The sequence below is a fragment of the Ictidomys tridecemlineatus genome, chromosome 1 (genome assembly GCF_052094955.1).
Source record: "Ictidomys tridecemlineatus isolate mIctTri1 chromosome 1, mIctTri1.hap1, whole genome shotgun sequence".
In the NCBI taxonomy this organism is placed as follows: Eukaryota; Metazoa; Chordata; class Mammalia; order Rodentia; family Sciuridae; genus Ictidomys; species Ictidomys tridecemlineatus.
The window spans coordinates 189,953,636-189,965,727 of NC_135477.1; positions in this window are offsets into that span (position 1 = coordinate 189,953,636).

A 12,092-nucleotide genomic window follows, 5' to 3' on the forward strand; every position below is an offset into this window, starting at 1 on the left:
CCTGAGAGGTCACTTGTTGACCCTGAGCCATGTTCTAGGAGCTGGTACCTCCACCCTGCCCAGGTTGGGGTCCACAGTGAAAGGGCACTTGGAGCAGGTACGTAAGCAGAGTGGTGGGGTGGGCCCAGGATGGAGAGTAATCTAGGGGAAATTTCCAGCTCTCTATCACGGAAGATGGCCCAGGGAAGGGGGCCTTTTGAGATGGGCTTTGCTGTGTGAATAAGAGTTCACGAGGCCTGAAGAGTACTCCAGGCCAGAGGCCAGGCCATACAAAGAACAGGAGGCCAAAAGGAGGCTGGTTCTCAGGATCCTGTGGTTCTGAAGGAGGGCAGAGTGAGGGCAGAGGGGCCTGGGATGGGTGACTATCCCCCTCTTTCTTCTGGCCACCCCTGCCCAAACCCCAGACCCAGCTGCCTTACCACTTTCCATGGGGTCACACAAAGATGCTGCCTAGTATCCCAGCCCTGACCTGCAGAGCCTGCCCCTGAGTGCCCACCCACCTTGGAGAGGAAGAAGCTCTCTGCTTAGGAGCGCCCCTATGGAGATTGGGTTGGAGCGGCCCTTCCTCAGAGGTCCGAGATGGTCACAGGTGGTAGCCAGACTCCCAGACACAGGCCACAGCCCCATCCAGAGTGGACTTTGGTCCCCAGGGCAGCTGAGGGGGCTGAGTCCATCTGTACCAGCCAGACTTGATTGCTGACCCAAGTCCCCAGCCTGGGCATGTCCTCCCTCAATAGCCTCATGGGGAAGTGGAGTCTGTAGGCCACCCCAGTCATGGTGAGGGTCTCTCCTCCTGCTCTCAGCAGCAGGGGCCTGGACCACCACCTCAGATCTGCTGCTGGAGTCCTGCAGAGCTCCTGGACAGGCACCGGCAGGGCACGGAGCCCTGGACTGGGCTGAGGTGGGGCCCTCCCTTGGGCCAGCCAGTGGAGGCAGCTCTAAACAGGGGACGGGGCTGCTGAGAAGCAGGTGGCATCAGCGAAGTCACCCAGAGGAGCCCACATCCTCGTGCCTCTGCGGTGGCGGGCTTCACTCTGCCCTCAGGCCACCAGAGCGGCTCAGAGTCCTGTCCTGACCTGAGCCTTCTGCCACATCCTCATAGGTAGGAGTCACAGAAGGGGACAGGCTAGGAGCTCACCGCCACTGCCTGGAACCTGACACACGGCCCCGCAGCATCCCCCGTCAGATGGATCTGAGTCACTGTGCTCCCAGGGTCTTCACAGGGCCTGGACGGGGAGCGCACACATGTGCACATGCACATTCATGCACACACAGAACTCAGGGTTTCTTCCCACAGCTGCTAGAACAATCCCATGCCGTCCCCTGAGGCCGCCTCAGCTCCAGCCTGGTCCAACCCTCCTCCAAGAAGTCCTCCCTGTTTGCCTGACAAGAGTGGAACACTGTGACCCCAGGACCACTGGAGACCCATCTGAGCACTAGGGACCCCATGTGCACAGGCGGCTGGGAGGACCCGCTGTTTCCCACCTGTTGCCCACGGACCCCTGGAGGAGGGCCCAGGAACCTGCCCTAGGTGGGCAAATGGCTCCCTGCCCAAGGGCCAAGAGTGGGGGCTTCTCCCAGCTCAGCCCTTGCAGGCAGCCGGGGTAGGGACTCGAGAGGCTGGCCTGGCCCCCAACCGTCCCTGGCCAGACACCCTCCAAGGCAGGCAGGATGGCGGACTCACGTCCCCTCTCCAGGTCTCTCCCCAGGTCCCAGCACCTGAGCTCGAGCCCCAGGATCCCCAGGGAATCCCCATGTCAGCTGCAGCCCCTGACACCTATTGTCCATCTGCCCACACACATGAGGACACACTGGTGACACCCAGCACAGGCTGGAGTTGAGGAAAGGGGGGGACCCTAGTAGGCAGGCGCAGTCATCAGTGTGGGCTCCTGCTCCTGAGGTGAGCAGTGGGCAGCAGGCTGTCCGCCCCTGGGGACATGGGGATGGAGGGGCCACGCAAAGCAGAAGCCAGAACATGAGGGCCCCATGACCAGTGACCCCCCAGCTGCCCTCAGAAGACTCAGAACTCCCCAGAGGCAACAGACTACCATGTCCTGGGGCCACCACCCCAGCCAATCCCCAGCCACATCACTGACTGGGGATGTCTCCCACCCGCTGACTCTGTCTCTGTGTCTCTCCCCGTGTCCCCATCTCCACCTCTGCCATTGTCTCTGTCCCTTGTCTCTGTCTCTCCATCCCTGTCTCTATCCCCCGTCTCTCTCCCTATCTCCCTATCCCTGTCTCTGTCCCCTAGTCTCTGTCTCCCTGCCTCTCTCCCCCAATCTCTGTCTCCCTGCCTCTCTCCCTGTTTCTCCATCCCTGTTGCTGTCCCCCCATCTCTCACCCTATCTCCACATACCTGTCTCTAACCCACTGTCTCTGTCTCCCTATATCTCTCCCTATCTCTCCATCCCTGACTCTGTACCCTGTCTCTCCATCCCTGTCTCTGTCCCCCCGTCTCTCTCCCTATCTCTCCATCCCTGTCTCTGTCCCATCTCTGTCTCCCTGTCTCTCTCCCTATCTCTCCATCCCTGTCTCTGTCCCATCTCTGTCTCCCTGTCTCTCTCCCTATCTCTCCATCCCTGTCTCTGTCCCATCTCTGTCTCCCTGTCTCTCTCCCTATCTCTTCATCCCTGTCTCTGTCCACCTCTCTCTGTCCCCCTGTCTCTCTCCCTATCTGTCCATCCCTGACTATGTACCCTGTCTCTCCATCCTAGTCTCTGTTCCCCGTCTCTCTCCCTATCTCTCCATCCCTGTCTCTGTCCCCCTATCTCTCCCCATCTCTTCATCTCTGTCTCTCTCCCTGTCTATCCATCCCAGCCTCTGTTCCTCTGTTCTCTCCCTATCTCTCCATCCCTGTCTCTATCCCCTCTCTCTCTCCCTGTCTCTGTCCCCCTGCCTCTCTTCCTGTCTCTCTTTCCCAGTTTCTGTCCCTCTGTCTCTCTCCCTGTCTCTCTCTCCCTGTCTCTGTCCCCTGTCTCTCTATCTCTCCATCCCTGTCTCTGTCCCCCTGTTTCTCTCCCTAAATCTCCATCCCAGTCTCTGTCCCTCTGTCTCTCCATCCCTGTCTCTGTCCCCCTGTCTCTCTCCCTGTCTCTCCACCCCTATCTAAATCCCCTCTCTTCCCTATCTCTCCATCCCTGTCTCTCTCCCCTGTCTCTCCATCCCAGTCTCTCTCCTTGACTCTCCATCCCAGTCTCTGTCCCCTGTCTCTCTATCTCTCCATCCCTGTCTCTGTCCCATCTCTCCATCCCTCTGTCCCCTGTCTCTCTCCCTGTCTCTGTCCCCCTGTCTCTCTCCCTAAATCTCCATCCCAGTCTCTGTCCCCCTGTCTCTCCATCCCTGTCTCTCTCCCTGTCTCTCTCCCTATCTCTTCATCCCTGTCTCTGACCCCCTGTCTCCCTCCCTGTCTCTCCCTGTGTCTATCCCCATCTCCCTCCCTGTTTCCCCATCCCTGTCTCTGTCCCCTGTCTCTGTCCCCCTATCTCTCCATCCCTATCTCTGTCCCATGTCTCTCTCCCTATCTCTTCATCCCTATCTCTGTCCCCTGTCTCTGTCCCCCTGTCTCTCCCTGTCTGCACCATGAGATACAACCTGTGCACCGCACACCTGGACCTCAGCTGGCAGAAAGGGGCAGGAGGCCATCAGACTGTCCAGCACTGCCCACCCGAGAGGGGACTGCAGGGCTCACTACAGCCCTGTCTAGTCACACCCTGGCCCCCAAGCATCTCTCCCACCTGGCACACCCTGGTCTCCTCAGTGCTTGTCCCTTTCTGAGCACACTAGGGTGGCTGGAGGCCCTGGGCTGCACCAGGCCTCGCTGAGTGGGGCTGGGCAAGTCCAGCACAGCCAGGCCTCTAGCCTCCAGGGTGGACACTCTAGGGGACAAGGTGGCCACAGGTGCTGTGGGTCCAGGAGGAGCTGTGCAGCGTCCTCTATGCACATGCCTCTGTATGCCACATGGAAGGAGTGGGCCCCACAGGAGACTTGCGGCCTCCTGGGCAGCAGGGCCCTGATCCTTTCTCTCGCAGGCCCTTGAGCCTGGCAGAGAAGAACCCAGCCAAGGCGCTGCTTCCCAGGGGTGGCTGCGCTCTGGCTGCCTCAGCCTGGGGGACTTCAGCATGCCCCTCGCCAAGACCCCTCACTGAGGGCCTGGTGCAGCCCCAGGCCCACCCAGCCCTCCTGGCCGGCTCCCAGCCTCGAGCCAGAGGAGCATGATTTCATCCTGCTAGAATGCGGCAGCCGAGTGTTTACATAATACTCCCTCTCTGTCCCTGCCCTGCAGCCCTGCGGACTGGCGTGAGCTCTCGCCTCAGCCCATGCCCAGGCTTCCCCTGGGCTCCTGGCAGCCAGCACTGATCACTGTCCTGAGGCATCAAGGGACAAGTCTGGCCTCTCCTCTGTATCTCACCCCCTCTGGGGAGGCGTCCTGAGCTTTCCTCCACCAGTCAACCCTGGGTCCAGAAAGCCCCTCTCCCCATGAACAAAGACATGAGGTGCCCCCCCCCCCCCGTGATGGTTGTACCCTCACTCCCATCCCCTGGGCCTGGCAGGTAACCCAGATGGCTGCAGGCAGGAGGACATGGCACCTGGGTCGTGTGCGTGGCGCTGGGGACTAAGCCAGGCTCTACGCTGAGCCCACCCCCACAGAGCCTCACAAAGTAATCCAGGCTGGCCTCAAACTTGCAATCCTCTTGCTTCAGCCTCCAGAGTTACCAGGGTTACAGGTGTGGCACTGCACCTGGCCACTTGAGCCCTTGGAAAGGGAGTTTGACTGAAGGGTGAGAAGGCTGGGGTTCCAGGCAGGCTCCTAGGTCTTGACAGGATGCATCCTAGGCTAGTCCAGTTGCTGGCCACAGTGTCACAGTGTGGAGGGGCAGATGGATGAGCAGGTTGATCCCCCAGGAAGCCGCAGCCCCAGGTTTCTGGGTTCAGGCACCAGGGAGGAGGCTAGGCTGGGTGAGATGCAGGGGTCTGGGGAGCAGAATTCAGGGAGGGTGTGGGGGGTACCAGTAAGGGCCCAGTCCACCCCCTCCTCCAGCAGAGCACCCCTAGCGCCTATCAGCAGTGGAAGGGGGGCTTCACTAGGACTGTCCCTGTCCGCTCCATTCCCCAGGGGAGGTGACCTTCACTGGAGGCCCGTCTTTTTCTCTTTCTATCTCTGTCCCCCTCTGTTCCCTGTCTCTCTCTGTTTCTCTCTCTCTTTGCCTCTCTGTCTCTCTCTGGCTCTGGGCTGTCCTCAGGACCGGGCCGTCCAGGGGCCACACACTGAAGATGGTGTCAGGGAGCAGGTTCCTCTCCTCCTATAGCAGGAGTGGGGCAAAGCTCAGGTGCAGAGGATCCCTGCTCCCTTGGGCTCCATCCATCAGGGGGGGAAATCACTGGGCAGCCTCATGGTGAACAGGGGCAGCCCAGGGTCTGGGAACAGCCAGGGGGCAGCCAGAGGGACAGAGGAACACCCAGAGGGAAGCAGAAGTTAGCTGGTGGGTGTGACCGTGAGGTCAGGCAGAAGCCAGTAGGGGTGCGGCCTGCAGAGGCTCTGGGGACACACACAGCAGGACATTGGAGCACCTGTGGTGTTTGCCTGCTGCCATCCCCAGGTCCAAGAGGGCAGCTCTGCCCCAGGTCCCCTCAGCTGGAGGGGGACATTCTCCCTGAGCCCAAAGGGCGGACTGTGGTATGTGGCTTAGAGGCTGTCCCTGTCCAGCCTGCTGCATGGCTGCTCGGTGACCAGAGCCAGCCCTTCCGTGGGGGCTGCAGCAGAGGTGCAGGCTGTGGGGGACAGTCCCTCTAGCCTGTCCTCCCCTCCCCAATTGCCCTGGGTCCCTCCCAGCCTCCTCCAAGTCAGCACTCCTTCCCAGGCCTACTGGCCTTTCCTCCCATGCACAGCCCTTCACTGAGAACCTTCGGGAAGGGGGCTTACCTCACTGTCCCTCAGAAGGAGGATGGGGCCCACCTGTCTTCTGTGTCTGTCTGAGCACCACTGTGTACCAGGACATGGGAGCAGCTGAGATGCCAGGCAGGACAGAGTCTCTGGGCCCCGTGGGCTCAGGGTCCACCCAACATCCAGCACAATGCTGGGGGTGGGGGTCCTGGGAAGTAGCCCCCGCCTGTGGACCCTGCAATAAATCCTCACGCCCCGCATGGCCCAGGTTTCACCTGTCCATCCGCCACGTGGGAGCCCTAAGGAGCTATTTGGCATGGAGAACTTCCTGGGGCACCACAAACGTCACCAGCAGAGGACACTATCAGTGACAGTTTCCAAGATCCACAGCTGGCCACCTGCCCTGAGCCCTGTGCAGTGGGCCAAGCCAGGGTGGGGCAGCCCCTCGTGTCTTGCTGCTCGCTGTGCTTACTTCACAAAGTTGTAGCCTCTCTGGGCCCCCTGGTGGGCCCAACAGTGTCCTCTGCTGAGACATCTTCCCGTGACTAGGGTCCCTGTCACACCACAGGGGTTCCCGCCCAGGACACACCCCTTCCCTGAGGAGCAGACTCCACCTGCACAGAAGGACCGTCAGGCCCAGCCTGGAGACCGTGAGTGGACAGGAGGCGAGAGGGGACATCGTTCTGCACACAGGTGCCTACAGCGGGGATCCCACAGCAGCGGGTCCCTCAGAGGGCACTGGCTGAGTGGCACTCTTGTCCTGTGGCTCCGTCACCATGCACAGCCACATGGAGCCAGCTCCACTCTGTCCTCTGGCTCCCCTCCAGGCTCCCCTGTGCCTTGTCACCTCCGCAGGCCAGCCAGGCAGAGAAGCTGTTGCTCTGCTGGCACCTGGGACAGGTGCCCAGGCTGCCCCATGCTGGTGGCACCCGCAGGCCCCGAGCTTGGCTTCAGGTGTGCCGGAGACCTGCCCTGCACCCAGACAGGGTCCTAACAGGAGAGTTTGCTCCCAGTGGGTCCAGGGTCCACGGCCTGCATGGGCCTCCTCGCCCCCACCTCCCCCACTCTCAGAACCTAGTACAGAAATGCCACTGAGGTTGCGCTGGCATCTAGGGAAGGACCCTGCTGGCGGGCAGGGGGCAGCCCTGGCTCCTCCCTGGGCTCCAGCATGGGGTCAGGGAGGGGGAACTGACTCCCTCTCCTCCACAGCTGGCCAGCTCCCCTACAGCTGTGTCCAGGCCCCTGCTGGAGCCTGCTGGCCCATCCCCTATGGCATCCTCTTCCTCAGTGTCCGCCAGCCCCTCACCCTTCCATACCCACTATCAAGATTCTTCCAGGAGACCCCGTGACTCCCTGGACCCCTGCCCTAGCCCTCCCTGTGCCAAACCTGACTTCCCCTATCTGACCTGGGGGGCTGGGCATACCTCACCAGCACAGTCCCCTAGCCTGCACTCTCCCAGCTGACCCCCACTGCCCTGCCTTAGGTGTTCCCTCCTCCCAGCACCCCCTTCTTGTCCCGGCTGCTCTCCCACAGGGACGCCCTCACTCCCACACCACCGGCTCCTCTTGCTGTTTCCTGCTCACCAGAATGTGCCCCCAGGGTGGTGGCACTGTCCTCCCTCCTGCTCCTTCTTGGGGATTCTGTTTGCAGGACCATTCTGCACAGCTCCTTGGACACCTGTAGCAGCAAACGGCCAGGCAAACCTGCCCCCCATCTCATATTGGGAGAGACACCAGCATCCAAGGAAACCAGAGATGGATGGAAATTATAGCAGCAAAATCAGATTTTATTCAGGGCAATTTCAATGGGAGAGAAAGAAGTCTTGGTACAGATCCAGGCTCCCCTCCAGACACAGCAGGAGCAAGTGGAAAACGGGATCCATGGCTGGGACGTGGCCAGGAGCAGAGAGGGGCTCTGGCTGGTCCCAGGATTCTTGCTGCAGGCAGGCCAGTGACCAGACATCATCTGGGGGTAGTGGGGTGAGGAACACCCATCAGATAGCGAGGGTGCTGAAGCAGAGCTCTTGCTAAAAGTGGACAGTGCAGAGATAAGCAAAAGTCCAGAAGTCAGGCCATCGGGCTGGTTACAGCCTGAACCTCGCAGGGGGAAGCCGCAGAATGTGGGAGGCTGTCCTCAGCTACTGCCCAAACTCCATGCTGTGGCCTCTGTGGACCCAGGTGGCAGCTTTCAGCTGTCCTAAGCTGGCTGTCCACCCTGCTCCAGCCACCCCACTGCAGCCTGAGCATGGCCCTTTGACAGTCTGCACCTGCCATCTTCACACTCCGTCCCACAGGCAGTGACTAGACGCCTGGCCTCTGCTCCACTCTGGGCAGCCTACAATCCATTTCCTTCAAAGCTTTCCCTGTGGGCTGGATGTGCTTTCTGTGGGCATCAGCAGGGGCTTCTTTGTGGCCAGACTCTGGGGACCTCTTCTCATGCATGTCACCACCATAACAGTCTTAGAGTTTGCAGGGTTTGTCCCCCTGATAGTTTATGGTAGGACAGCTGCATGGACAGTTAATTGTTCACAATAGATTTTCCTCCATGGAACATACAGTTTTAATGCTGATGCTGATACCCTTGATTTTAGCATTGGCATTACCTGGCATGTATAAGGCACTTGATGGATACTTGTCCTGAGTGGATGGACAGGGAAGTGGGTGGATGGACGGGTGGGTGGGGATGGACAGGGAAATGGATGGATGGATGTATAGTGGGGTGGTTGGGAGATGTATGTATGTATGTATGAATGGATAGGTGGTTGGATGGATGGGGGTTGGATGGATGGATGGATGGATGGATGGATGGGGCAATGGATAGGTGGATGTATAGGTGGGTGGATGGGTGGGGGGACAGATGCATGGATGTATGGGGAAATGGATAGATGGATGTATAGGTGGGTGGCTGGGGGATGTATGTATGTATGAATGGATGGATAGATGGATAGGTAGTGGGTTGATGGATGGGGAAATGGATGGATGGATGGATGGATGGATGGATGGATGGATGGATGGATGGGGAAATGAATAGAAAGATGGATGGGGAAATGGATGGATGGATGGATGGGTAGATGGATGGATGGGTGGAGAAATGAATGGATGGGTGGATAGGAGGGTGAAAGAATAGACTAATGGATGGATAAGTGGATGGACAGCTAGATGAATGGATAGAGAAATGCAATTATCCAGTAACAATGGCACTGCTTTGCAGTTGAACATCCCTAATCCAAAAAATCTGAAATCTAAAATTTAAACTTTAAGTACCTATGTGACCCTCAAAAAATTTGGGACTTTAGATTTTAGGATTTTGGATTTTCAGATTAGGGGTATTCAACTTTTACAAATATCCCCAAATCCAAAAAAAAAAAAAATGCCTAACATCTGCAACACATCTCAGACCCCAAGCATTTTAGATGACTGACATTCAGCCTGCATGACACACCAAATTTAGAAGAAAAATATCTTACCTATCTTTGACATTGCTAGAAAAACACAACACTAAGTTTCTCAATAGACAGGAAGGACAGAAGAACATCTCCATTTCCCAAGTGTGGCCACCACCTTCTGCTGAACACAGGGCCTCAGAGGAGAGGCTTATCTTTTCAGGATCCCTAGTCAGGGGGGCAAACAACGCCAAAGCGAACACCTCCAACACCTCGAACACCTCTGCAGGAAGGGGGCTGAGCAGGGGTGGGGTGCACTCATGCCAGGGTGGAAACAGCCACCTTGGGAGGAATATCATTTAGGACACAGAATCAGATGTTTCCAACTTATTTCAAACGGCCTGGAAAACAACACAAAGATGCGTACGTTTTGAGAGGGAGGGAGATAGGCTCTGGCCCCTGCCTTGAGACGCTGGATCCCTGGAACCCTTGGACCTTCGCTGTGGGCATTCTTACCATGGCTACCTGGCCGGCACCAGGGCCAGCGTCAGAGCTCACTGCAGGCTGGGTGGCATCCAACCTGCCCACAGACATTGGCTGGGGAAGACAAGGGAGATCCTCTAGGGGAGGGAGGTCACAGGGTAAAATCCACACGGAGGCCCTGCTCCACAGAGCTCTCACCCTACCCAGCCCCGGACCCCCCCAGGGCTTGGCAGGGCTGGCCCACCTGCCCCATGTCCTGAGCCCCTTCACTCAGGCCCTTCTTGACTATAGGGCACCTCCCCCAGGAGCTGCCCTGGCCCCTCACTGCCAAGGGCAGGTGCCTCTCCAGCCTCCCTCCTCAGTCCCCTCCCCCCTCTTCTTCCTGCTCTCCTTCCCCTCTGTCCTCCTCCTCCCTTCTCTCCCTTCTCCCTCCTCTGCCTTCCTCTTTCCCTCTTTCTGTCCCTCTCCCCTTTCCCCCTCCCACCTCGCCCCCCACCTCCTCCCTTCCCCCTCTCTTCCCGCCTAATTCCCCTCCCTTTCTTTCTTGGATCCCCCACCCTCTCTCCTCTTTCCTCCTCCCGGCTTCTTGGGTACCCCACTTCCCCATTCCTTCCTCCTCCTCCCTCCCCTTTCTCTCCCCTCCCTTCTAGGACCCCTTCCCTCCCTAGCTCTGGGAGGTCAGGCCACCGGTTGCCTGCTCACAACCACAGCCGTTTCCATGGACTTAGGCCCAACACAAACAGCCCAGGACCCCCCACCTCAGCCTGGCCTTGGGAGAGGGGCTGGGTGGGCAGATGAGGTCATTGCCACAGGCCCCCCACCAGGCCCAGGGGGGAGTGTTTGTTGGGTCTTGTTTCCTTGGCAACGTGCTGGCTCCTCCTCCTCTCCCATCCACAGGCATCCAGCAAAGCTGCCAGTCAGGCTACCACCCTCCCAGCCCCCACACTGGCCAGGACAGAGACCCCAGCCCAGAGCTCTGGGCTACCAGGAAGGGGCTGTGACCCTCAGTCCCACCTCTAGGATGGCAGCTCCAGGTGTCCTGTGCTCCAGAACTGCCTGGAAGCTTCTCCTCTGCCCTAATAGGTGGGGAGCACCTGGCAGCCTACAGGGTGTCTCTACCCACCTGGCAGAAGCGGTTGGTCAGGAGAGGTTTCCTTGCTGCCTCAGGCTACGGACCTGTTGGAGCTCAGAGCTGAAGAGGCCAGAGAGAGGGGCAGGGGGTTCTGGAGGCAGGCCCCCCCCATACTGCACAGGGCAAGGCGGCAAGCTACAGCCTAGCACTAGTCCCCCACAGCACTCACACATGCATATGAATGCAGAAAAACGTGAACAACACACATGCACACACACAGCATGCAGGCTGTGGAGCCAGCCATGAGCGAGCACACAGACATGTGGGCCATGTATGTGTGCACACACACACTTGGTACATGTGAACAAACATGGTCCCAGCCACAGACATGCATGTATAACAGATGCATGGACCTAGCCCCTCTGAACACACACGTACACACATGTGGACACGCAGACGCAACTGCACACAGCCACAACACCACCTGTATGCACGCTTGCAGGTACAGACCTTGAACACTGGATGATCCACCCCACACGGGAACCCTAGCTGCACAGCTGAGACCCAGAACCCACCGGAGAAGACCAGTCAGGGTTCCTCAGTGGGGCAGGCCATGGGAAACTGACCCGGCCAGATTCTCACCCAGGCTGGACAGTTCTGCCTCCAACATTCAAGAACAGGCCCACTCAGGCCTGGCCTGCTGGGCAGAGGCCTGGGAGCTAAAGGTATTCTGTGGAGATCCTGAGAGGGGGACTTCAGCCCAGTAAAGGCCAGAGGCTGGAGGCGAGGACTCAGCATTGGGGGCCATCCTCCCTTTCCAGGAGAGTCCCAGGGTCAGGAAAGAGAATTTGGAATTCAAATTAGGCAGATTTGAATTTCTCCATGGAGGCCTCGATGCTCCCCGAGGCCCAGGGAACCGGTGGAGGGCTGAGAGGGCAGCGACTCAGGGGAGTCAGGGCACGAGCAGGAGCCATCAGGGGTTCCAGCAGGATGTATCAGGGGGTGGGGACCAGGTGGACTTGAGTAGGAGGGCTTGGCCTGTTAGGGGCCGTCCCCTGGACAGCCTGGGAGGGAGGAAGGGAACTGGGTGAGTAAGCCCCTGCCCAGAGGACACAGGAGATAGAGAGACCAGTGGGGCCTGGGCAGCCACATGGCATGGGGACACAGGCCCACCACGAGCATTGGGCCCACATCTTCTTCCTCCCGTCCTCCCTCTGCCTGCCCCGGCTTCCTCTCCAGTCCTCCTCACATTCCCCACTCCCCTGCAGCC